Source organism: Phyllostomus hastatus, unplaced genomic scaffold (genome assembly GCF_019186645.2).
Source record: "Phyllostomus hastatus isolate PE091 unplaced genomic scaffold, TTU_PhHast_1.1 phas_contig_10, whole genome shotgun sequence".
Taxonomy (NCBI): Eukaryota; Metazoa; Chordata; class Mammalia; order Chiroptera; family Phyllostomidae; genus Phyllostomus; species Phyllostomus hastatus.
In genome coordinates, this window is record NW_025333499.1 from 2,584,764 (window position 1) to 2,608,277 (window position 23,514).

At 52.5% G+C, this 23,514-nt stretch overlaps 1 long non-coding RNA gene across 3 annotated transcripts; it reads left to right on the forward strand.

The window, feature by feature from the left end:
• The first annotated feature begins 1,605 nt into the window (after window positions 1–1,605).
• LOC123814513 lies at window positions 1,606–23,514 on the forward strand. 3 transcript variants are annotated; one of them, XR_006784926.1, is made up of 7 exons: window positions 1,606–1,672; window positions 4,094–4,204; window positions 5,328–5,482; window positions 12,547–12,771; window positions 12,947–13,076; window positions 14,783–14,911; window positions 23,350–23,514. It is a non-coding gene; the product is annotated as an uncharacterized LOC123814513 (long non-coding RNA). The 3 variants fall into 3 exon arrangements; XR_006784925.1 differs by lacking the exon at window positions 23,350–23,514 and adding an exon at window positions 15,832–17,320; XR_006784927.1 differs by lacking the exons at window positions 5,328–5,482; window positions 23,350–23,514 and adding an exon at window positions 15,832–17,320.

The window sequence follows — 23,514 nt, forward strand, 5'->3', positions numbered from 1 at the left end:
AAGCCAGTACCCATATGGAGAGCACTGTGCATGTCAGCAATGGGTGGAAAGGGCTTGGCTCCCAGTCAGTCTTCCCCAAGGACATTCTGAACACCTGCTGTACGCCTGAGCACTGCTGTAGGACTTTGGAGGTACAGGGAAGGAAAGCAAATTGACAAAGTCTCTGATTTCATGGAGTTGGTCAGTAAGTCTGAAACATATCTGAGAGTGGCAAGTGCTGTGGAGAAAAATAAGGCCAGCTCAGGGGAAAGAGTGTTTTACTCACTGTGGTCAGGGACGGTCTCCCTGAAAAGGCAATGGCTGAGCAGAGAACCTGGAGGCAGAGAGGGAGCAGGCCGTGGACTCCCTGGGGGAAGGGCTGGCCGGGCAGAAGGACCAGCAAGTGCAACGATGCTGATGGGAAATCCGCTTGGTGTGCTCCTGGGCATCGGGGAGCCCCGTGATGCTGGTGAAGCCCTCTTCAGTGGGTGTGGCACGTAGTGCTCAGGCGAGGTGTCTGGCGTTGCCATCTCTCTTTCTCTTCCGACCTGTGAGGGAGTTGGGTCACGCTCCTGTTCCAGACCAAGGACCTGAAACTCCAAGAAGTGGCTCGACCTTGCTCTCCTGCTCACACCCAAAATTGCTAAAAGAGGGGTGAAACATTCCACTCGTTCAGGAGAGGCAGAGGGTTGAGGGTCAGAGCTTCAGGAAGGACACCATGCACAATGAGTGTCAGCCACCCTGCCGATATAATTTAGGATAATACAGGAGTCAGGCCCTGTGGTGGCATTTCTACTCCTGATGGAGGAAAGCATGTTAGGGATGAGGGAGGACCCGGGGCAGAGGAGACAGGCAGGAGGGGAGGCTGGAGAACAGTGAGGAAAAGAGCTGGGGCGTCATAGGATTGCTGTGATTTGGCCCGATTGACCTTCATTGACTGGTTGTACTCAAATGTGTTCCCCTTTCCCCTTCCCTGCCCTTCATTTCACTTCCCTTCTTTTTTTCTGCCAGAGCAGTTGTGTCCTAAAGCTGTCCTGTCTGGTGCAGCAGAGCAAGGAAAGCAACTTGCAGGGTCAGAGACCAGGCCCAGTGGACAGGGCATGTGGACAGAGGCACTGGCTGTGGTGGGGGGACAGAGCCCCAGGGGGTAAGCAGGATGTCCCTGGGGTTGGGTGGAGAAGGCTACCTGGCTGAGGGATGCAATGCTGAGTGGGTTGCGGAGGTCAAGGGCAGGGCATTCTTCAGCACAGCATGTGAGGACGGCCTCTGTGTGGGGAAGGGATGGATTATATGCATTGGGATTCATCGGCTCAGTAAATGCATAAGGATAGTGGGAGCCATGAGTGTCAGATTAGAAAGGGCGGCGTCAAATGTGGAAAAGAAGAAAACAAGAACAAACCTTGAGGTGTTAGACTGGAATTGGAGGCCTCCGTGTGAACGCATGGCTTTCAGTATGTGTACATGCGTACCCACGGGCAGGTTGATGGATGTAGATGTACATATTTATGTGTGTGATTGGGCACATGCATCTATTCCAGTACGTGGTTTCGGTTACAGCAACACTGCGATAGCAATAGCACAACCAGCCCCCGGATCCCGGCTTCTAGACGTGATTCTCCACCGAGCGTTGGTTGCAGTGCTGCAGGAGGGAAAGGACCGATGAATCCGGCTCAATGTGTGCTGCCAGTAAAGGGTGAGTTCAAGGAATACTGGGGCGATGTCAGGGGGCACACTTGACAGAATGAGGACAAGTTTGTGTTTTGAGCTTTGAGATATTACTGACATGTAACATATGTAAGTTGAAGGTGTACAGCGAGATGATTTCATACACACACACACACACACACACACACACACACACACAGAGGGAAATGATGATGCAAAGGGTTTGATAGCACCTCCATCCCCTCACATAATGACCATTTGTGTGAGTGGTGAGAAGATTTAACCGATTTTCTGAACAACGCTCACTACACATCAGACTGTTGCTGACTGAGGTCACCAGGTGGTGCCTTGGATCCCCACGACTTACTCATCTGGCAGCTGGATGTTTGCACGCTTTGCCCAGCATTTTCCTCAGGCCCTGGAGCCACCATTGCAATCTCTGTTTCTGTGAGTTTGGATGTTTTGGCTTCCACATGTGAGAGAACCTACAGTATTTGTCTTTCTCTGTTGGACTTAGCACAGATCCTTCAAAGTCCATCCATAGTTGCAAAAAGCAGGGTTATCTTCTTTCTCATGGTTGGCCGATACCGTGTGTGTGTGTGTGTGTGTGTGTGTGTGTGTGCGCGCGCCCCTGCCAGGGGACATTGATGCCCAGATGGTCCTGTACGGGTCCTGGGACTGGGGTCCTTCTCTGTGGGAACAAGCCTTCTCTGGGCTAGGGCACCAGAGTGAAGGGGCAGGCTAGGTCTCTAAGCTGGTGGAGAAAGCTGTGTGACTTGGGAGAGCAGGTGAGATCAGGTGAAGGACAGCTGAGAGGGGGGAGAGACGACCTCCTTGGGTCAGGGGCAGGTGTCTGATAGGTGAAGGGAAGGCATGTGCCCTAAGTTCTGGTCGCCCTGGGCTTGCATACAATGGAGTTGGGTGCAAGAAAGGACCAAAGGCTGAGAGGAGGCGGTGATCATTGGAGGCATAACCTCACGTCCTGTGCCTCACACGGTCCCTGAGAAAAGCCTGTGGCATTATGGGGTCTAAAATGTCATCTCCTGTCCCTACTTCCATCCACTGGTCACGAAGACAATGGACGTGAGAGAAACTGAAGCCTTCAGGGAACAAGACCAGTGGGGCCGTGAGGTCTCTGCACAGACCCGCTGCCCTGCCCTCTGTTTGACTCTCGTGCTGGGTTCCTCATGTCACGTTCTTGCGAGCTTTCAGGTTGCTCTTCTCAACCCTGTGTCTCTCCCAGAGAGGCCGTACATTAGAGGCAGGCTGGCCACCACAGCAGTTTACTAATGTTCCTGAGAGTTCCTAGCAGAGTAAAACATCAGTGTGTAGGGCACTGTTGTGGCCACGCCCAGATTCCTGGGTGTGGATCACAGAATGCGCGGTTCGTAAAAGATCGAGGGTTCTGACTGATGGGAACAGGTTCTCTGGGAACCCCCCGGAACAGGGTGTTGGTCTTATCTTCCCTGCTGCTGGGCCTCTCTCTCCATTGTGAGGGTATAGAAGTGACAGCGGTTTGGTGCCCTCTCTGATGCACAGACCCAAGGCCAGACTTTGCCGCCAGGACACTGCCGTGCTGCCTGCTCTTGTGAGGAGGCTCCCAGATTGTCATTTCCACAAAGTACCCTGATCCCAATCTCGTCAAGCTTCCAGCTGAAAGACCTCTGTTGAAATCAGATTTCTGTTTGCCAAGCCGTCCCATGCTGTAGAACCCACATGTGGTGCTTGTTTGCCATTCATCTGAACCTTGTGCGGTGGCTACTGGATCTTACCCTTGACTGAACAAACACAGGCCACAGTGAGTTTTCCACAATGCCTCCTGACCAGCAGCTCCAGCACTTAGTGCTGGGAAACACCGAGCAAATTACTTAGTGTCTCTGTGCCTGATGTCTCCATTATTGAAAGGGAAGCACTACTTAGGACATGTAGCCACTTCAGTAGGGCACTGACTGTGAGAAGACAGAGGGAAAGATGTCCAGATAGTGCTTGGCATATGGAGAGGTCCCAGCCCGTTCCAGCTGCTGTCGTTACTGTTAATATTGTCGCCATTCCCACACTTCCCTGGAGCATGGTCCCTAGAGACGGTGTCAGGAGGATCTTGGACTCAGTGGAGGGAGTTTGCGCTATCACCCCGGCTCCTCCGAGACTCAAGACCTGAGTGTCAGGGGCGTGGGCCAGGGCATGTTTCATTGGCATACGAGTGTGCAGCCCCCCTTGGAGGGTTGGTGTGAGGCCGGCCTGCAGTGCCTGGGCTGCACCGTCACGGGCTCCAATGGACGATGTCTCTGGGGAATGAGAACCCCAACGACCTGTTGGTGGGATTTGTGTAATGCTCGGAAAACTAAGGGGTCCCGGGATTCTGCTGCAACATGAGTATGTACATTGTTCTAAATCCTTTTTTCGTTTCCATTGAATTTATTGGGGTGACCTTGGTTACGATATTTTGTAGGTTCAAGACCGAAATGGCAAGGCCAGGGAACCTCATCATGTGGCTTCTTTCACTGCTGGTATTTCCATCAAGTCCAGTTCTCCCAGGTCAGACTGTGAAGATGCGCATCAGGTAAAGACACCAAACTGTTCACAGTCAAACTTTCACCAGCCGCACTTCACTTCTTGTGCGGCTTTCACATCGTGCTTTGTTGCGTTTATTTTGCCTACCTTTCGTGTTCCTTATTTATCCAACAGAAGACTGATGTATTACTATTACCTGAACTAAATGGTGGGGAGTGGGAAACAGTGGAGAGTCTGAAGAACGTGCCTCGGGAAGAAAGGGCGGGGTGGACACCAGGGGGGTGAAGGTGGGGGTGGGGCAGGGAGAGAGGAGTGAGGGGGCAAAGGGGAGGGAGGGATACTGCGGGGAGCGAACGGAAAGCACACGTGGAGGGGCGAGAGAACAGAAGCTCGCACTTGGAGGCTTGCCCTGGGCCTGGCGTTGTTTTCGGCTCTCGCGCTACACATAGAATTTTAGAAGTCAGTGAGTACTCACAGCAACACTGTCAAGTAAACACTTTAATGGTAGCCCTTTTTACAGATGAGGAAACTGAGACAGAGTTGAACAGGTGCAGCAACGTACGCGAAGTCACCTGGCTAGCAAGTCAGAGTCAGATTTGTGCCGAGACCAGACAGGACCCTAAAGAGAGGTGGGACCTGCCCCTGAACTCCGGAAGGCACTTAGTGACAGGTGCTTTTGCATCAACAGCCCATGAGCGGTGCGGCAGCACTCGTCAGATTACACTGGGTGTGGGCGTGGACTGACCGTGGTGTCTCCTAAGTGCATGACGTACCGTGGGTGATGAGTCAGTGTGCACACATCAGACAACGGTCTCTGAACCGTAGCAAGGCATCTGCACGTATTTGCTGCTGTCGATGTCAGCACCAGCAGTCTCGTCGTCGTCATCGTTGTGGAGGGTAGCTTGCGGTATTAACTAAGCAAACAAAGCAACCGCTACGACATTATAAAGTCATTACACGCCCCTCCCAACCTCACAATTGTAAAAATGCATAGAAAAAGGCCTGGGAGGGAATAACCACGTACTAAGTCATTGTCTCCACGTGTGAAACTCTATAGATAGTTTTCAAATAACATTACTTACTGTTTTCATTTGCTGTGTCATCATTATTACATAGCCAGTGTTCCTATTACTGCTTTTTAAAATGGATTTTCTGAAGTTTCATTGTCTTAGGTATCGCGATGCCAGAGGGTAAAACATTGTTTGGAGATCGTCATCAGGTGGAACAGCCATCAGTGCTCTGAAAGCAGGAGATGGAGCTGCAGTGCAGTAGAGAGGAGCTGTGGGGAAGCAGAGAGGTCCAGGTGGAAGGGCAGCGAAGTCCGCAGGTATTGAGACATTGCCTCCATCAGGACGGGCCCCAAAGCAACCCGGACACAGCCCACACGTCCCTGATAGAGACATTGTCTCTGGAGAGGAGTGTGTGCATCAGGGCTTCTCAGACCTGCCCTCTCCTCTGGCTCACGGGCTGCAGTGGGGCAGAGTGTGGTTCTCCTGAGGCAGCAATGCTCTGAGCTCAGCTGAGGGTGAGAGTCGCACCTTCACCGGCTGCAGGGCTCCTTTTGTGGGTGTTCGGGAGCACTTTTCAATTCCCGGAAGCCTGCAGCTTCAAAAGGGAAACGAGAAAGAAAGTGCAGTCGTTAGGGCCACCCTCCCTGGGAAATCCTTGCCCAGAGAGCCAGATGCAGGTGCTGGGGGTGATCAGTGGGGAATTGGCAGAGTGGGCCTGGGTGACTCAAAGAAGAAACCTGGAAGTGAGTGCAAAGGGGAGAAGACACGTTAAGAGGGAATAAACAGCTGGGGGTCCGTTTTCTGGCCTTGCTTTTCTAGCAGGAGGATCAAGTGGTCCATTGTGGTGGTGAGAGGGCGTCCTGGTCCAAGGTCTGGGAGGGCATCAGCGCACTTAGTGATGAGCGTGCCGATCTCCCACCGTCAGTGTGAGCAAGGGGCCTCTGGGTGTGTGATGGCACGAAGGACTCATCCTTTAGCATCGACAGGCGCAGAAAGCTTCTAGCAGAACCACCCATACTCGCCAACCTTCTAGTCCAGGTCAGGGCGACTGTTACGGACAACTCTGATGCTTACTGTGTGTGTGCGTGCGTGCGTGTGTGTGTGTGTGTGTGTGTTTAACAAATATAGAGAAAGACAGTCTTTATTTATGTAACTACAGTGCACTAAGCTCTGTGTGTGGTCTAGGCACTGGGCTGGGTGCCTGGGTGTTACAATTAAAACAAGGACACATAAAAAGACACATTCCTTCCCTCATGGATTTTATGTGAAATCATGAGACAATAGTGAATCTAGTGATCAGTAATGAATACAGAAATTAGTGCTGCGGCGGGTGGTACCAAAGGGGCGCACTCCAGGGCTTGGGAGGAAATGACTTTAGCTCAATCTTTAGGGAAGTCTTCCTGGAGGAGGCATTGGTTGAGTTGCAGTATGAAGGATGCACAGGAGTTCCCCATCAAGAGCTTCAGGAAGAGGGGACAGTGTAAGTGGAGAAGCTTGGGAAATTGGAGGATGTGAGAGAAGCCAACAAGAGACACAAAATGTGGAAGCTCTCCTTTCCACATTGCCAGTGAGGCAGGCGGGGGGTGGACATGCCTTGAAGTCCGTGTGTGGGATCGTGGGATCTTTTTGTCTTCTAGTTCGTAAGTTTTTCTTTAAACATCGTACCTTGTATTGATGGAACCTAATATTAAAGTTATTATAATTATATATACAATTATATATCTATTATATATAAAATGGCAATCAATTTAAAGCTTAAAAGTAGAATGGTTTGCTGGATGACAAGAATGATAAGACTCAAATAGGTATAACTAGTCTCTGCTACTGGGGCACAACCCTGTCCTCTTAGCCTACAAGGGACAGGAATTATTCCATCGTAGGGCACACGGACGCCCCGGGTACCAGTTCATCATGGGCTCAGACCCACAGGTGTCCCCCTGGGGAGTCCCCGGGATAAAGCAGTGCCAAGTGCTTCTGTTCTCAGTAGAGTGTACTTTAGGACCAAATACTATGACTTCCCGATGGATCAGTCTAGAGTGGCACCAGAAAGACTGTCAGGAAAGAGAAATCAGGAAACATGGAGTTAGTGCGGCTTTACTCACAAGCACTAGGTGGTTGTGCTACTTGAAGAGCATTCCTGTAGAATAGTTTATTTGCTTAGATGTGAGCCTATTTGGGATGCATTTTTCCTTGAAAGGTCACTTGTTTACTTTTATTTTTCTAAATTTATTGTGACTTTTCTATTACCGTCTATCCCCCTTGTGGAATGCGGTCTTGATCTAAAAAGTAATGGCAGCCCTGCAGCTGGGAGAGGGGAGACAGGGGGAAGGGAGGGGGCAGGGAGACAGGCACCCTGAGTAGATGACAGAGACCAGTTAGAAAGCGGGTTTGACCGTCAAAGGGACAGAGTCCTTGGACTACGGCAGATGCGCTAGACATAGGGAAAAGTGTGAGCATTAGACAGACATTTGGGAGGCAAATGGACAGAACTCAGCACGCATTTGGAGTTCAGCTGAAACAGGGGAAGATGTATATGGTTAAGACCAAGTTCCTGTGTTCGGTAACGAGCGCGACGGTGCCACCCACTGACACGGGGAATACCGCGGGAGGGCCGGGTCTGTGCAGGACTCCAAGGTAGCCGTTTATGTTTACGAACTCATGGTCAAAATGGAATACAATAACCAGTATTTAAGTACTTTCCTTCACAGTCCTTCGCCTTTGAAAAAAAAATGTGAGAGGTATGGAGATAATTTATATTTAACGTATACAGTTTCTAGAATGCGAGAACTGGATACAATATTACAAACCGCGACACTACGAGGACAGACGGTTTCCATCATTTGACACTGCTCCCTTGTGCCATTTCCCATCCGACCCCCCCCCCTTCACTCTCACTCCCTGGCAACCACCGAACACCTCCGTGCCTGCGCTGGTGCCTTCTCCAGACTGCCCCTTACATGCCTTCCTGTGCTGTGTAGCCTGTGAGTCCGCCTCCTTTAACTCAGCATGCTGACGCGCACCCTTTCTGCCGCCCGCATCGGTGCTTCCCGTTGATTACTGTGCAGTAATCCTTCGTGCGGGTGTCTGCTTTTGTCATCCATACACCAGTTGTGGAATATTTGGGTTGTTTCTAGGTTCGGCTATTAGAGATAACAGTGCTGTGGATGTGTGAGTACAGGGTTTGTGAGGGCATTTCGTTTTCATTTCTGTTGCAAAGAATTCTCTAGGACTAGAACTGCTGTGTTGTGTGTTTAATATTAAAAGTAAGTGCCCGACAGCAACCTCTCAGACATTGTTGGTAGAAGTTTTTTGATCAGATATATCTCCCCAGGCGAGGGAAACAAAAGGAAAAAAAATAAACAAATGGGACCTCATCAAACTAAAAAGGTTTTGCACAACAAAGGAAATCGTCAACAAAATAAAAGACAACCCACAGAATGGGAGAACATATTTGTCCATACATCTGATAAGGGGTTAATATCCAAAATTTATAAAGAGCTTCCAAAACTCAACACCAGAAAAGCAAGTAAGTCAGTGAAAAAGTCAGCAAAGGACCTGAATAGACACTCCTCCAAACAGGACACACAGATGGCCAACAGACATCTGGAAAGATGTGCAACGTCACTAATCATCAGAGAGATGTAAATAAAAACCACAATGAGATACTATCTCACACCTGTCAGAATGGCCATCACCAATAAGTCAACAAACAACAAGTGCTGGGGAAGATGTGGAGAAAGGGGAACCCTTTTGCACTGTTGGTAGGAATGCAGACTGGTGCAGCCACTGTGGAAGGCAGGGGGAAGATACCTCAGAAAGTTAAGAATGGATCTCCCTTTTCACCCAGCAATCCCACTTCCAGGAATACGTCCAAAGGAACCCAAAACACTAATTCTAAAGAACATAAGCACCTCTATGTTCATTGCGGCACTATTTACATTCGCCAAGATATGGAAGCAGCCCAAGTGTCCATCAGTAGATGAGTTAATAAAGCAACTATGGGACATTTACACATCAAAAAGAAAGAAGAAGGAAATTTTACCCTTTGCAACAGTATGGCCGGACCTGGAGAACAGTAGGCTAAGTGAAATAAGCCAGTCAGGGAAAGACAAAGATCATATGATTTCATGCACACGTGGAATCTGACGAGCAAACTGAACTGACAAGCAAAACAGAGACAGGCTCATAGATGGAGAGCAGGGTGACAGCTAGTTGGGTGGGGAGGTTAGCGGGTGGAGGGATTGAACCAAAAATAAGGAGGACTCATGGACATGGGCAACAGTGTGGTGATTGCTGGGAGGAGGGAGGTATAAGGGGACTAAAGGGTAATGGAAAAATATATAATAAAGATTATTGTTTTGAAAATGCCTGATATTAGGATACCCACTGCAGCTTCTTGTGGTTGCTCCTTTTATGATACGCCTTTTCCCCTCCTTTCACTGGCAATGCGTGTGTGTGTCTACAGGACACGCAGTTGCATCTTGTTGTTGTTGTTTTTAAACACAGTCTATCAATGTCTGCCTTTGATTCGATTATTTAATCTATTCACATGTAACGTTCTTGTCGACATCGGTGGACTTACATTTGCCATCACACTTTTTTTCTGTGTTTCCTGTCTTTTTGTTCTTTGGCTCCTCCTTTTCTGCATTCTTTTGCCTTAAATGGGTGTTTTCTAATGTAGCGGCATCTTCATTCCTTTAATGACCTTCTCACCATGTGCTTTGGGATACGGTACTCCCCCTGGTCCATCAGGGATACAGTCCAGAACCTCTGGCGGATGCCTAAAACCCCAGGTGGTACCGAACCCTGTATGTACTGCGTTTTTTCTTATACATGCGTGCACTTTACGGCTTCTCTTTTGTGTGTGCGGATTGCCAGCACCACTACTCTTGTGCTTTGGGCCGTTCATAAGTAAAGTAATGGTTACGGGGACACAGCACTGCAACAACACCTCAACAACCGACCTCCTAACTGAGATGGTTACTAGGGGGCCAGCTAAGCTAAATTCTTACTTCCACTTCCTAGGAATTCTGATTTCTGTAGTCTTGAGCACACTTTTCACTACAAGAACAGCCAGTGAGGGTGAAGGAGAAAATTTCAGAGGGTGTGTCAGCATGGTGCAAATGTTTAGAATTGAGTTAAAAGTCTGCTTTGTGAAAGTACAGGAGTGATTAGGAGAAGAGCAGCTCTTAGTGATACATTGATTGTTCTTCAATCAATTACGCCAGGGAATACTCTGTAAAAAGTCAGCAGGGCATTAACGTGGCTGCCTGTGGCCCATCGCTTTGCATTCCGTGTCACGTACATGCAACAGTGGGTCTCCTTTCTAACGCCCCGAATGTGTGCCATCAGTCTCTGGAGCTCTTCGGATGCAGTATCCCGTGTAACAGGCAGGACAATCCTAGGAGGTAGGGTGCATTATTGTCCCCATTTTACAGCTAGGAAACAGAGGGGCAGAAACATTAGGATGAATAATGTTGGATTTTCTTTCTTGCTTATCACCATTTGTTGCAGTCTGCGTTCTTCTGGCTGCACACGTCCCTTGCTACCTTCTAGCTCTTTGAGGACCTTCCTCGCCCCCTTTGTGTCCAGACCTGGGGCCGCCTGGAGCCTTGAGCACAGACGAGGCCTTCATGGCTCCACTGCAGAAATGCAGCTCAGCGTTGATTTCTGAACCTTCCCCGATGACCTCTGAAGAGACGTCCCAGGAAGTCACAGCAGAAGGGTGACCTCTCACCCTTCCTTCTCAGAACTGCTAATGATGAGCCTCAGTGACCCGAACCCCAGTCCTGGCGCCAACTACCCTGTCCCCGTCCCAGAGGGGCTGCTCCACCAGCGGTACACAGATGAGAAAACCCTGTGCCAGAGGCAGTGGGAAAGGCCCACATCCCCTCAGAGGAAGAGAACACTTCTCGGACAAGTTCAATGGAGACTCCTGGATCAGAATCTCTTCCTCTGGCGATAGAGATCAGAATAGATTTCGGTGTGACTGTGCATACTGCCAGAACTGGGGGTGGAAGGTTTGTGGCGTTCCTGTGCGGGGGGTGGGGGGGGACCCCAAGTCCTTCCTCCCGGGAGAACCTTGCACACGCCTCAGTGGCTTGAGCCTCCACCTGGGTGCTGATCTGCCACCCTCTCTGCCGCATGGGGTGTTCCAACAGCAGCAGCAGGGAGAGGAGAAGCTCCAACTGGAGAGGCGGCAGGAAAGCAAGAGGCCGTTTTGGAAGCTCTGAAAACAGTGGTTCAAAGAAAGCTGACAGTCTTACCTCCCGTGATGGAGATCTGGACAGATGCAACACGGTGTTGCCGGGTCATGGGTGCGGATTCCTTTTGGGGGCCAAACGGTGAGCAGTAGCCTGAGGAGTGACTCGACTAGTTTATGACTGACAGTCCCATCAGCGTTGATCCGATCCCGGGAAGGTCCTGACCTCTCCTCCCTGGAGTTGCACCACTCTGGGGCATTCTGAGGCCAGGGAGACTGCATACCAGTGGTCCCCGACTCCTGTATTCTGGCTCCCGTGATGCATGTTGTCACCTTCACACCCTCGATCTCTGTCTTTCCTCCCTACACTGTCCTCACTGAGGCGTACAGTGTGTCTGCAGTGTGAATGCCTCGCTGATGCCCACGTGCTTTTGAGCCGTTTTGTTGACTGCCTCCATGAAGGAGCCCTGTGCATGCTGAAATGCCTGTGTGCTAGCATGACGTCAGGTTCAACAAGCTAAGGCGACGGAAGTGTGGGAGGGGGGTGTGGCATTGGGATGTGGTGATTCAATTCACCCTTGTGTTCTTTGCGAAAGCCATTATGAATGTGAGCTAAATGCAGGTCAGCGTTTCCCTGCTCCTGAGCACCAGTAGCATTCCCCCTTGAAGGAGTTTCTGATAGAGTACCTCGTCCTCCTCCGTTTCAAACAAATAGACGTGTTAAAGGGAAGTGACTTCAGAACTCAGGTTTGTTTATCCACGTGGGCTTGTTCTTTGTCAGATGTCACATCCCTAGTTTAAATCCCAGAGCCGCAGATCCGAGTAGATCAGGAGGAGGAGATTTAGAATGGGGGGGGCTGTCACTGTTGGCAGTCCTGCAGCAAGGACAGCGCTCTGATCATCTGCGCAGAGGTCATGGCAGAGAGTCCCGCTGTCCAGGGAGAGCGGGAAGCAGAGTCCGTGCCCAGAGGATGGTGCAGGTGCCCCTGTTGTAGCGCTCCAGGGGCCATTCCTTGCTGCTTGGTGTCCCCCGGGATGGGGACTATGAACAGCAGTTTGTTCGGTGCTGCTGCACGAGAACCAGAATATCACTCAGTTATTAAGAGTCGGGGTTTGGACATAATGCCTTTTCACTTGAAGAGGGATGAATGACTGCATCTACCTCCCCATGCCCACCAGAATCCGATGCTGTGTACCCAGGAGGTGACTGTGCAGTTCGTCTGAAGTGAAAATGAATTCTGCATTCTGGCCGTGTGTTTCTCGGTGGTCCCCAGAGCTGTATTGCCGCAAAAATGTATGCTGTCTACACATAGAATGGCTTGAGAATCTGAACGGGTGATCTCATCTGAGAGTCTGGGAGCTGCCCAGACCCTGCCAGGTCTGGCGCGCAGCCCCAGGGAGAAGGTCAGTAGAGCGGGGCTAGTCTCTCTTGAAACACAAAGGCCGAACTCAGCCCGGTCATGTGGGCTGTGTGGTGAGCAGGCCTCACGTGGCGTCTCTCTTTCATTGATCGTTTCCTGGGTGTCAGAGAACCTGCTACAGACATCCATATGTCAGCTGCTTTCATCCTTTGCCACAGACCCCTCATTGAGCAAGACTTCCATCCCGGTTCACGAGGTGGGACGGCAGAGTACAGAGAAGTTGGGGACCGTGCCCAGCTGGCAGAGGTCCGAAAGTGAGAGAGAGCCTCCCTCCAGCAGCCACACCAGGTGAGTCCTGCCTACCAGAATCACTGTGTACCACTCCTGAAGGTTTCCATGGTCTGCCCTCGCCTGCCCCCTGCAGGCTGGCCTGGCTGTTGGAGTGGTGGAAGAGGAGGAATTGCAGAGACTCCTGGCCCTGCACAATTGAGCCTTTAATCAAGGAGACAGATCTGACGCACGTAGATGTGGTCGAGAGTGCGTCATGGGGTCCCCTGTGCTGCACGGTGGCCAGGAGAGAGGACTGAGAAGGATGGGCAGGGGAGAGGGGGTGATGTGGCATGCTGGGGGCGTGCTGAGGCCAGTGCTAACTGCTGACTTTGCTACATGAGGGAGCATGGAGAATGGGGGGGGTGGGGGGTAACCGAGGGAGTCAGAGGCCGCCCCTCTCCCCACTAAAGGCTTTGTCCCCAGACCCAGTGTGGGGTGTCCAGGAGATGTTGGGTCACATCACAGACTGCATGTGGTCCCAACTTACAGACTAGGAGCCAGAATCCACTGACATGCAGACACATGCAGCATGTCAAGTTCTAGAGCAGAGACTGAGCCAGAGGCACCACGAGCCAAGAAATAAGGGAGAGCCTGGGGTAAGATGTAACACATAATTCAGTTTATGGGAAAGGCCCCATGAAGATCAGTCTGAGCTCTGCTGACGAGACCAGTCCTGACCTCTCGTGCCTGATAGTGATGAGCCTGTGGTTCTGGCCTCTGCACAGGGAGGATATCCATCCAGTCCCAGATCCCCACAAGGGGACGCAGGTCCAGGGGAGCAGGCGGGTTGTTGCAAGTGCAAGAGACTCACAGATCTCAGGCCACCCAGAAATAACTGGAGCGTATGCTCTCTATGGAAGAGCAGGGTCCCATCCACAGAGATGCCTGCCATTGCTACCTGGCCACAGCCAGGCTCTGTACGAACTCAGGGTCTTTGTGGAGGAATCTCTTGTCTTTCCACAGCTCCTGAACCCAACTTGAGGGGCAGGGGTCAGAGAGAAAAGTACCACGCCTGAGACAGCAAAAAGTGAGCAAAGGGAAGCAGGTGCAGCACGGCTGTGTAAACGGAAGGACCCAGCCCTTCCTACAAATTGAGCCTAGGTTGAGACACGGGAGCCCTGGGGTCTGCTTTGGAACTAGTCCCTGGTTTCCATGAGAGGCACCCAAGGGGCCGCAGAGAACTTCTGTCACCTAAAGATGCACGGGGGTGGAGGAGACGGTTCTCTGAGCTGCAAGAACCAAACGAGGCAATGGGGATGTAACTGCTGTCTCAGTCACAAGCTCCATGGACAGGAAGACTGTCACAACGGATACCGCTGCTGGCCTTTAACTGGTGATTTTCTGTTATTCAATGGTCTCTCCTCTGTGGAAAACACACTCAGGGGGCCGGGGGCACCCCAGCTGCCCAGAAGTGGAGGCCTGAGACCTGCGCATCACCGGGAGGGCTGGATCGCTGCTCTCTGTCTGGACAAAAGGCACCGCCTGTGCCCCGGGCCGGGCTGTGCCGTGGACAACGGCAGGATGCCCCCTGAAGAACAGATTCTCTGAGGACACACTGGCTGCTGGAGATGTAGACTGAGAGTCTGGGTGTGGCAGCGCCTACTGCACTTCTCACCCAGAACTCAGTCTAGGGAGGACACGGGTATGATTTTCCTCCAGAAGAGAGAAGAAGGGAAACACTGAGTTGTGCTCTTAACCATGTTGGCTTTCTGCTAACTCCCCAGGGAAGGGCAGGCCTGTGTCGTGAAAGGACAAGGAGCCTGGCATCGCCTAGGGAGGCGAGGACCGCTTTGAGGACGCCTGGAGCAGACCCTGCTCACCACAGTGACAACCCGCATGAGCTCCTCCTCTCTGTGAGTCTGTCTGCGCTTCTCCTGTTTCTGTGATGTGTTTTGGGAGTCCGGTTCGTTGTCCTGGGTTGAAGAGATGAGGAGGCAAGGACCCCAAGGTCTCTGAGGACCTCTGTGACAGGGACAGATTGGAAGGTGGGCACAGGAGGGGCCGGTGGGGATGGGGAGCTGCCCTCCCAGGTTCACGGGTGCTGCTCAGGCTGCAGCTGCACTGTGGCTCATTTTTCTGCCTGAACGAACTGGTGCTCATCAGAAGTGCCCGCCCCCTGCGCTGGCCTGTGAGGGGTGGGGGTAAAGGAACTCTGAGTTTGCTTCTGATCAGCTAGGTATGAGTACATGCAACCATGGCAGTGGTCCATGTGTCCAAATGCTCAGTGAGCTTCATGAAAATGCTCATGCTCAGATTTATGCCCCGCCTCCCCACTTCCTTCCACACTGGGGAAGGGGTGTGTGTGGCTAATGAGTGTGTGATGATAGAGGAAGGGGATCTCTGGCACACCCCTGTGGCTCACAGTGCCCCAGGCGGTCTCTGTGGACATGAGGACCCTTGGCTCCCAGATCTAACTGGTGAAGCTCACCCGGGGGTGCGCAGGCGAAACTTGCATTTCTGACACTCACCTCTTGGTCGGGAACGGGTGCTCCCTGGCTGACCTGGTCTCATGTACCTGTGCTGACCCCTCTGAACCTGGGTGTCATCCTCCCTCCCATGCCGGGGCAGGGCTGCCCCCTGCACAGCCTGGGCTGCAGCGTCCTTGGCCCCTTGCCTGCTCAGTCCTCCATCATGAGCCCCCGCCTCTGGCCAGTGACTTTCTACATCGTCCCTTCAAGGAGTGTGGTCCCAGGGGTCTCACCTACATCATGGCAGGAACCACGGCTGCCGCCAGAAGGCCGTGTTCCTAAACTCCACCATCCCTCTGCCCAAGAGTCTGCTGGCTCCTTGAGCAGAGTGTCCTCCTAGGTGTCCCGTGTGAGAATGGGATGGACCCTCCTTGATGTGGAGCTGCTCTTCACTTCCGCACTCACCTCCCTTCCCTGAGATGTCCGACCTCTGCCAGCCTCTGCTTCTGAAGGTCCTTCCCCCGGGACTGGGACAGACACTCTTTTCTGTGCCGTGTCTTTCGTGTCTTTCGTGTGGACTCCTGGTCCCATAGTCTGCCCAGGTCAATGGGGCCTACTGTAGGAAGTTGCCGTGCTGAAAGAAGGGACAATATGGTGTCACAAGACCCTTCCTGCTTTCCAGAAGGGAGGAAGAACAGAGGGCTAGACAATGGAGTGGGAAACAGAGCCAGAGCTGCCATAGCAGTTGCCCAGGATGAGCCTAGGAAAGGGATGGTGCCATCAGGCGATAGGGATTTGTTGTTGGTGGCCTCCAGTAGGCCAGTGCAAGGGCATGCTGGGCACAAAGCCCTACTGAAGGGGACTGAGGAGCAAATGCTATGCAGAGAGGTTGGAGAAATTTCGAACTGAAACCCATGCATTCATGTGCCAGTAGCTGCAGACTCCCATGTGGGATGGGGGTCCAATCCGCAGAGATACCTGCCATTGCTACCAAGATACCAAGGAGGGAGGGACCCAGTTTTCTGTAGGGACCCCAAAGAATGGAGCAGTTCAACCACAGTAAGGCACCGCCCGATAGCTCCCCTGCCCAGACAGTGGACGCAGTACCCAGAAGAGGCTCCAAGCACTTTTTTCCAGCACAAAGGGCGGGGGAGAGAAAAGAGTTCGTGGCTCCACACTGCCACCTGCCGACCACAGAAACTCAGCGCCGGCATTCTTCCCCTTAAGCCCCGTTTTCTCACCGAATTTCAAAAGTAAAACCAACATAAAAATACCAGAGATCAATTCTCCACACACCACCGCCACTGACAGCTGTGGTCAGAAGATGCAGGGAAGGGCCCCAGGAACCCCTACCCCCAACACCAGCTCCACCGCTCCCTTAGTCCCGCCCTCAGAACCAAAGCAATCTTAGCGGAAGTCCCTGGTCCCAGAGCCCGCCCCAGAGGACTGAGGCTGCCCTGCCGGTGGTTTGCTCTGGGCCCTGGGGAGGAGGAAAAGTGAGAGCCCAGCCAGAGTCCCGGCGGGCATCACTTTCCAGTCTTCTCAGGGACCCTGTTTCGAACTGTTAGCTGCTGGGCAGGGCCTGTGCTGTCAAGGTCCTTTTCCCCAAATGCCCCATGTGCCCCCGGTGTGGGGCCTGTTCCAGGTCCCTAGTCACCCTGTGCCCGCCCTAGCCTCTGAATACCCTGGGCCCTTGGCACAACCACCTACCCCCTGTCAGCCTCCATCCTGGGGAAACCTCCTGGTGACATCAGGACCCACGAGCCGGCTCTGGCCTTCACAGAGCCTCTCTGACCTCACATTGTTTCTCCTCCTGGTGACCTGAGCTTCAGTCACCCTGCCAGTGGTCATGCCTTCAATGTCAGGAAACCACCAGCCCCCCCCCCTTGATGTCCTTTCCAGCATTCCTCTCTGCCAACACCTCAACACTGTGCCCTGTAAACCAACCCCCCCTTCCAATCTTCCAATCCCTCTGCTTAAACAGCTTTCAACCTCTTGGGGGCCCCCTCCCCTGTGGACCCTGTGGCCTCACCAATCATCCACCAGGCCTCTCCATAGGCAGCCTACCCAGGGCTATAAACCCCTACCCTATCCCCCCCACCCACCTCTCCTGGTCCTTCCTCCCCTCTGCTCCACACTGTCCTGCTGAGCTCCAGTAAGGGACACGGCCCTGCCTGTGTGTGAGCACCTCAGCCTTGACAACAAAAAACGTCTAAACTTACTGAATATTTTCTCTTAAATCCATGGCAGAGGAGCATCACCTTTTACTTTCCCCCTCACCCTACCTACACCACGAACTTCCTCACTAGCGGCCCTCGTCCACTGCACTGGAGAAGACAGGCGCAGTGAGGTGTGTGACCTGTTGGAGGTCCCCACATCCAGTCTACCTGGTTTTGACCAGACATCTCTGCTGGCCCTGGGAATGCCTGCTCCTCACTGCAGGCAGCCCTCACCTGTGCTGGGCACAAAGCCCTACTCAAGTGGACTGAGGAGCAGATGGTTTGTGGACAAGGTGAAGCAATTTTGCTTTGCAGACCATCCATTCATGTGCCAGTAGCTGCAGACTCCCATGTGGGAAGGGGTTGGGTGTCCCCCATTTGGTGTGGGACAGTCCCGTGTTGCAAAGAGCAGGAGATATTTCAGGAGAGGACTGCTAAGTGCAGGAGCACAGTCCCTGAGCAGGTGGAAGGAGAGGGATGCTGAGCACAGGTGAGGGCTGGCTGCAGACACCAGGGGGGCACGCCCAGGGCCAGCAGGGGAATGTCAGAGGAGAAACAGGTCCATTGGGTTTGGGAAGCCCGGGGAGCCCCTACCTCAGTGCTTCTGTGTTCCGCAAGTGTTCCTAGGAAAGCTCATTGGATTGCCAGAGGGTAGCTCGTGAGGAAGGCAATGGTGTTGGTAGGAGGAAGGTGAAAGTGAGAATCAATGCTCTTCTAGTTAGGGATTTAAAGAAACTAAGGAAGGCTGAAATGGTCGTCATGAGTGCTCCAGCCAGGGGCCTGTCCTCTGCTGGGGCCCAACAAGAGAACATGGAGCAAGCGGGTAGACAGGAGCAAGACAGGTGTGTTACAGGGGAGCTGATGGCCTGGGAGAGGCTGGGGAAGGAGGGGCCGTGTGGGTGGTGAGCAGGCTGTGGGGTCCACACCAGGGACCCCCTGGGCTTGAAGGCTGTCTAAGGGGAGGCCTGAGAGCAGGGGCGTCAAACTCATGTTCACCAGGGGCCGCATCAGCCTCGTGGTTACCTCCAAGCGCCGAATGTAATTTCCAGTCCTTAACAGTTAAGGAGCAGTGACATGTATACAGCCCTAAAACTATTCTGGCCCTTTGAAGGCAACCGCAAGGCTAATGTGGCCCCCTCGTGAAAATGAGTGTGACACCCCTACCTTAGAGGAAGGGTGTTGGAAGAGGTGGCCATGGTTTGTAGGTGATGATAGATGAGGATGCTGGAAACCGCTATCGTGCAGGGGCACCGTGTCCCTGAGGCTGGGGCATGAGCTGGGCATGGGGTCGCTGGGTGGAGAAGAAGGGAAGAATGTGCCTGAGGAGGTAGAGGCTCCTGTGGACAGGGCCAGGCTCATGGGCCCTGAGGTCACAGGAATGGTTCCAAAGAGTGAGGACCCCAGGAGAAAATGACAGCGGAGTTTGTTCAAGCCCTGTGGGGGGCCGGGAGGCTTGTGTGGGGCTGGGGGGGGTGGGGGGGGTGGCGGGGGGCGGATAAGGGAGAAGGGCGTGCCATAGGTACTGGTGGGGGGGGCAATGAAGAAGTGGGTCCACAGCACCAGGGCTCCAAGTGTTTGACTCCCTTAGCTGATAGTTTGTAGTTGCATCTAGCACTAAACCTACAGACAGTGAGGCTCCCGGGGAGACTGGCGGGGAGACTGGCAGAGACTTCCCTGGTCTCCAGCACGCGCGCGCCCAGAACTCGCCAATCACAGGGAGGGTACCACCCACTTGTGGGAGGCAACTTTCAAAGGAGCCTGGATTTCCGGCTCCTGTTGCAGGTTCCCGGGATTCACGGGGGAAATGGACTTGATGGGGTGTTTTGGGCAGGTTCTTCTCCATTCGCTGATACCCGCCATCACTGCCCTTGAGTGCAGCAGCCACTGGGGTCTGTGACTCTCTGTGCAGCCTCAGAAGAAAGGATACCACTTCCTTTCTGTTCAGGGCCTCGTGTTTCTCTGGACAGCAGGGGGGCAGTGGTGCATCGTACATGGGCTGGACTGGCTCTCCCCCGCCCTTCCCGCTGGAAAAAAACTGCCCTGATTCTTTTACTTAATTGGTAGTTGGGCTGTGGGACTGTGCTGGGTGGGTAGCCACCGTGGCTCACGTTTTTTCACTAGGTTCTCGGTGAAAATTGGATTCTACGCGCAGAAAGACTTTGCTTTTCAAGTTGCCTTTTCTTCTAGGTTACCGCCTAGGTCGCTTAGCAACAGGTATTTCAGCTTCCCTACATTGTGTCCACAGTGTCTTTCCCCAGCTCATTTGGTGTTTGATGGTCCATTATGACTATGTAGTTGGGTTATGGCAGTCATTCAGGCCTCATTATAGAAAATGGAGGGACAGAACATAGAGCGTTTCAAAGCACAGGCCCATTGTTGCAGGACAGGGGCCGGGCCCTTACTAGGTCTGCCTAACTTAGCAGGCTCCAGTTTGTGAGTTCTTGACTCCCTGGGGAAATGATCCACAACGCCAATCCAGGTGACTATGTGGATACATTTATTGCATGTGGGGACAGGGGAAACAAGGAAGGGCTTCACCCTGAACAGCGGTGTCAAACTCATTTTCACAGGGGGGCCCCCATCAGTCTTGCAGTTGCCTTGAAAGGGTTGAATGTAATTTCAACTCCTTAACAGTTAAGGAGTAGTTTCATGTATACAGTCCTAAATTATTTCAGCAGTTTGAAGGCAACCATGAGGCCGATTTGGCCCCTGGTGAAAATGAGTTTGACACCCATGACCTAGAAGAAGCAACAGGAGAACCTAGGCTGAGCTGCCTTAGCTCACTGGCAAATCAGTGAGAAGGGGGATTTGGGGGACAGGTTCAGGGCATTAGCCTGGGACAAGCTGCCTGCTGCCCATTGCCTTGGAGTTTAGGGGACCCAGGCCTGTGCAGAAAGATGAGGGGTGGAGGTCTGGGGGGTGTAGAAAGGAAGGAAAGTGGCTCAGGCTGCTCCCCACAGGGAGAGCCCACCCATTGGATCCTTTGTCTTCAGGCTGTTACCTCTGTCTCCAGGCAGCAATCTTAGGGGAGGACTCAGTAGAGTCTGCACCAGGTTTCCAGCTGTGCCCTTATAGGGTGGAGGTCAGTGGAGACCACCTCCACTGATTGGTCGGTGACAGGGAGGCAGTGCGGGGGGGGTTGGTTATTGCAGTGGGTTCTGGCATCACTAGCTGGTGTGGCCCCTTTTCTAGGCCTGGAATAGAACCCAGGCCTAAATCTTATCTCCAGGGAGGGAGGTTACCCTGGGGGACCAGGTCCTTCCTTTCTGAGTTGTGGCCCTTTAGGGCGCTGGGTCCTTTGGCACTGGTAACCTCCTGAACCTGGCAGTAAATGGCTTGTCCTCCCTATCCTGTCCCACCATGGTCCAAAACTGACCTCGAAGACCACTGTGGGAGTCTTTCCCATAGGTCCTTGCCCTGCACAGGACCTCAGTTCTCCAGCATATCCTAAAGTGATTTGTCCAGTGGTTAAAAGCCACAGTCACCCTGGCCTGCTACCTTGGATGACTAATTGGGCCATGCACTGAGGGGCAGGGCCTGTAAAGAATAATACACTGAACACATAGGAAGGGGCCCAGTGACAGCCACCTGAGGGTGAGCTATGTGCTTGAACCAGCCCCATCCGACTGCAATGGTCTTTCTCTCCCCAAGTCCAACTAATGGTGCTGGTGCCGCTTTGACAGACCTCACATAACTGCAAACATGTCCCACATTTCTTACCCAAAAGTTTCTTCAAAATAATAGTGTACACAGGTAATCTGCACTCACTTACACCTACAACTTCTTTACCTTTAAAGGCGTCCTTAGATTGGACTAGAAAATCTCGCCCGGCCCCCCCCGCCCCCCTTTTCTCCCTGTAGGCCTCCTAGAGGGCCTGGATCAGGGCTCCAGGGAACTCCCTCCCTGCTCCACTCTACCAGCCTTCCCGTTTCTCCTCTCCAAGATTCTTTGCTCTCTGGGCCTGCTGTCTCCTTGCTTTTTAAGAAGAGGGTTGCAGCTAAGTTATTGGATGAACAGGAGGATGCAACTAGGAAAGGGTGATGCTCAAGCCCCTACTGAAGTACAGAAATTCATTCCTGTCCTGGTCTGTACAGGGATTTATTCCAGGAAGCGTTTGTCTTACTTGGGACGACCACTTGGGTATCCCCTGGTCCACTTGATCTGTAAGTTGTCCTCTGTGCTGACCCCCCGTGCACCTGAGAGGGAGAATGGAGAGGAAGGACAGCATGAACACGCATGCACTGCGCCATCCTCAGGACTACCAGGCACTGAGTGTCAGCTCCGAGCTGAGGGCCCAGTGCTCTCGAGTGACTCTACCTGCGCTTGTTGTCATGAAAGGTGATTTGGAAGAGAACCTTTCCTCTTTTTATGTAGTTTTGCTGCCTTATTCAAAAGAGTGGCCTGTGCCCTGAGCTCTGTACCTGCATGGTTTACAACCTCCCCAAGATCCGAGCTCCATAGAGATGTGAGTCCTGTTATTAGCTTCATAAATTCTCCATGAAATACATTTTCCAAATAGCAAGCCAGAGTGTTTCCTACACGGGCTAAGTAATGGCACACTTGTAGTTGTATTACGTAGGCACAGACACCTTTTTTTTTCCCATCTAGGGATGTAGGGACAGTCTTTAGTTGCCCCAGTTCTGATTCCACACCTTGTGCTCTTTGCTGCCACAGAATCACGTGGCTGAGGAGCCCTGAGTGTAGCACTTCAGTCACTCCATCCACTGAGGCCTCTGTAGGTAGCGTGGTGCCATTCAGGACAGAAACCTTCTCTGGCAGGTTAGTGTAGTGGTCTGCACTTTCAAACATGATCCCCACCTCTCAGATGAGAACGCCAGTTGCTACCTCGAGAGACCTCTGGTAAGGCTGTCTGGAGGATGTCAACCCTCTAGTGTGTCGGGAGAGGTCTCCCTGGAATCTCCTCATCAGGAACACTGGTACTTGCTTTGGAGTGTGTGTGTGTGTGTGTGTGTGTGTGTGTGTGTGTGGACACAGGGATGACTCTAGCTCATCCTTGGGAACCTGCGGGACTCTCTGAAGTGGGTGCCAAGAAATTGGGTCACATTGTTGGTTGAAGTTGAGGAGAAGAGGAATCTGACTGAAGTGGTTTAATTAGAGAGGAATGGCTGCATGCAAATGCTGTTTGTCTACTTCAGACCAGGTAACTAACTGTCTGAGCAGAAGCTGATGGAGGTTGTATGGGGGGAAGGTGAACAGAGTTACACACATGGGAAAAAGGGGGCGAGACGTCCATGTCCAGGGAAAGGAGAAGGCAGGTCAGTGACTGTGGTGCCCCTCAGGCTTCAGGTGCTTTTAACTGCCACAGATGTGTGGTCGGGATGGCTGGGAACTGAGTCAACTCATTCCTGCCTCTTGCTCTGGTCCTTGGTGCAGTCTCGTCTGCACAGCTGTCCTAGAGTTCTCTGAGAGCTGTGCTCTCCAAGAGCTGTGCTTGTGTGCTTGGTCGTTTGTTACCTTTTGAGGGTTATAGAGGAGAGAAAGAAGGTGCAGCAGGGAGGAGAAGTGAAAAAGAAATTAAGAACACGGGGCTTGAAGCCAGGAAAGCTATGGTGTATTGTAAGTATTTGACCCTGTCCTCTCGTAGACAAGATGAACTCCTGAACAAGGTCAAGTCCTTTGCTCATCAGCCCGTTCTTTTCCCAGAGGGAGGGCCAGGGATGATGTACAAGGTTCAGGAGCTGAGTCAGAAAGGACCCCTGCAGCGAGTTGAAGGAGCAGCCTGTTTCCTGGTCTTCTGTCCCTACCACAACTTGGATCATCTGTTTGAACAGGACAGAGCTGCAGGGCTTGAGGAGACGTGACTGGATG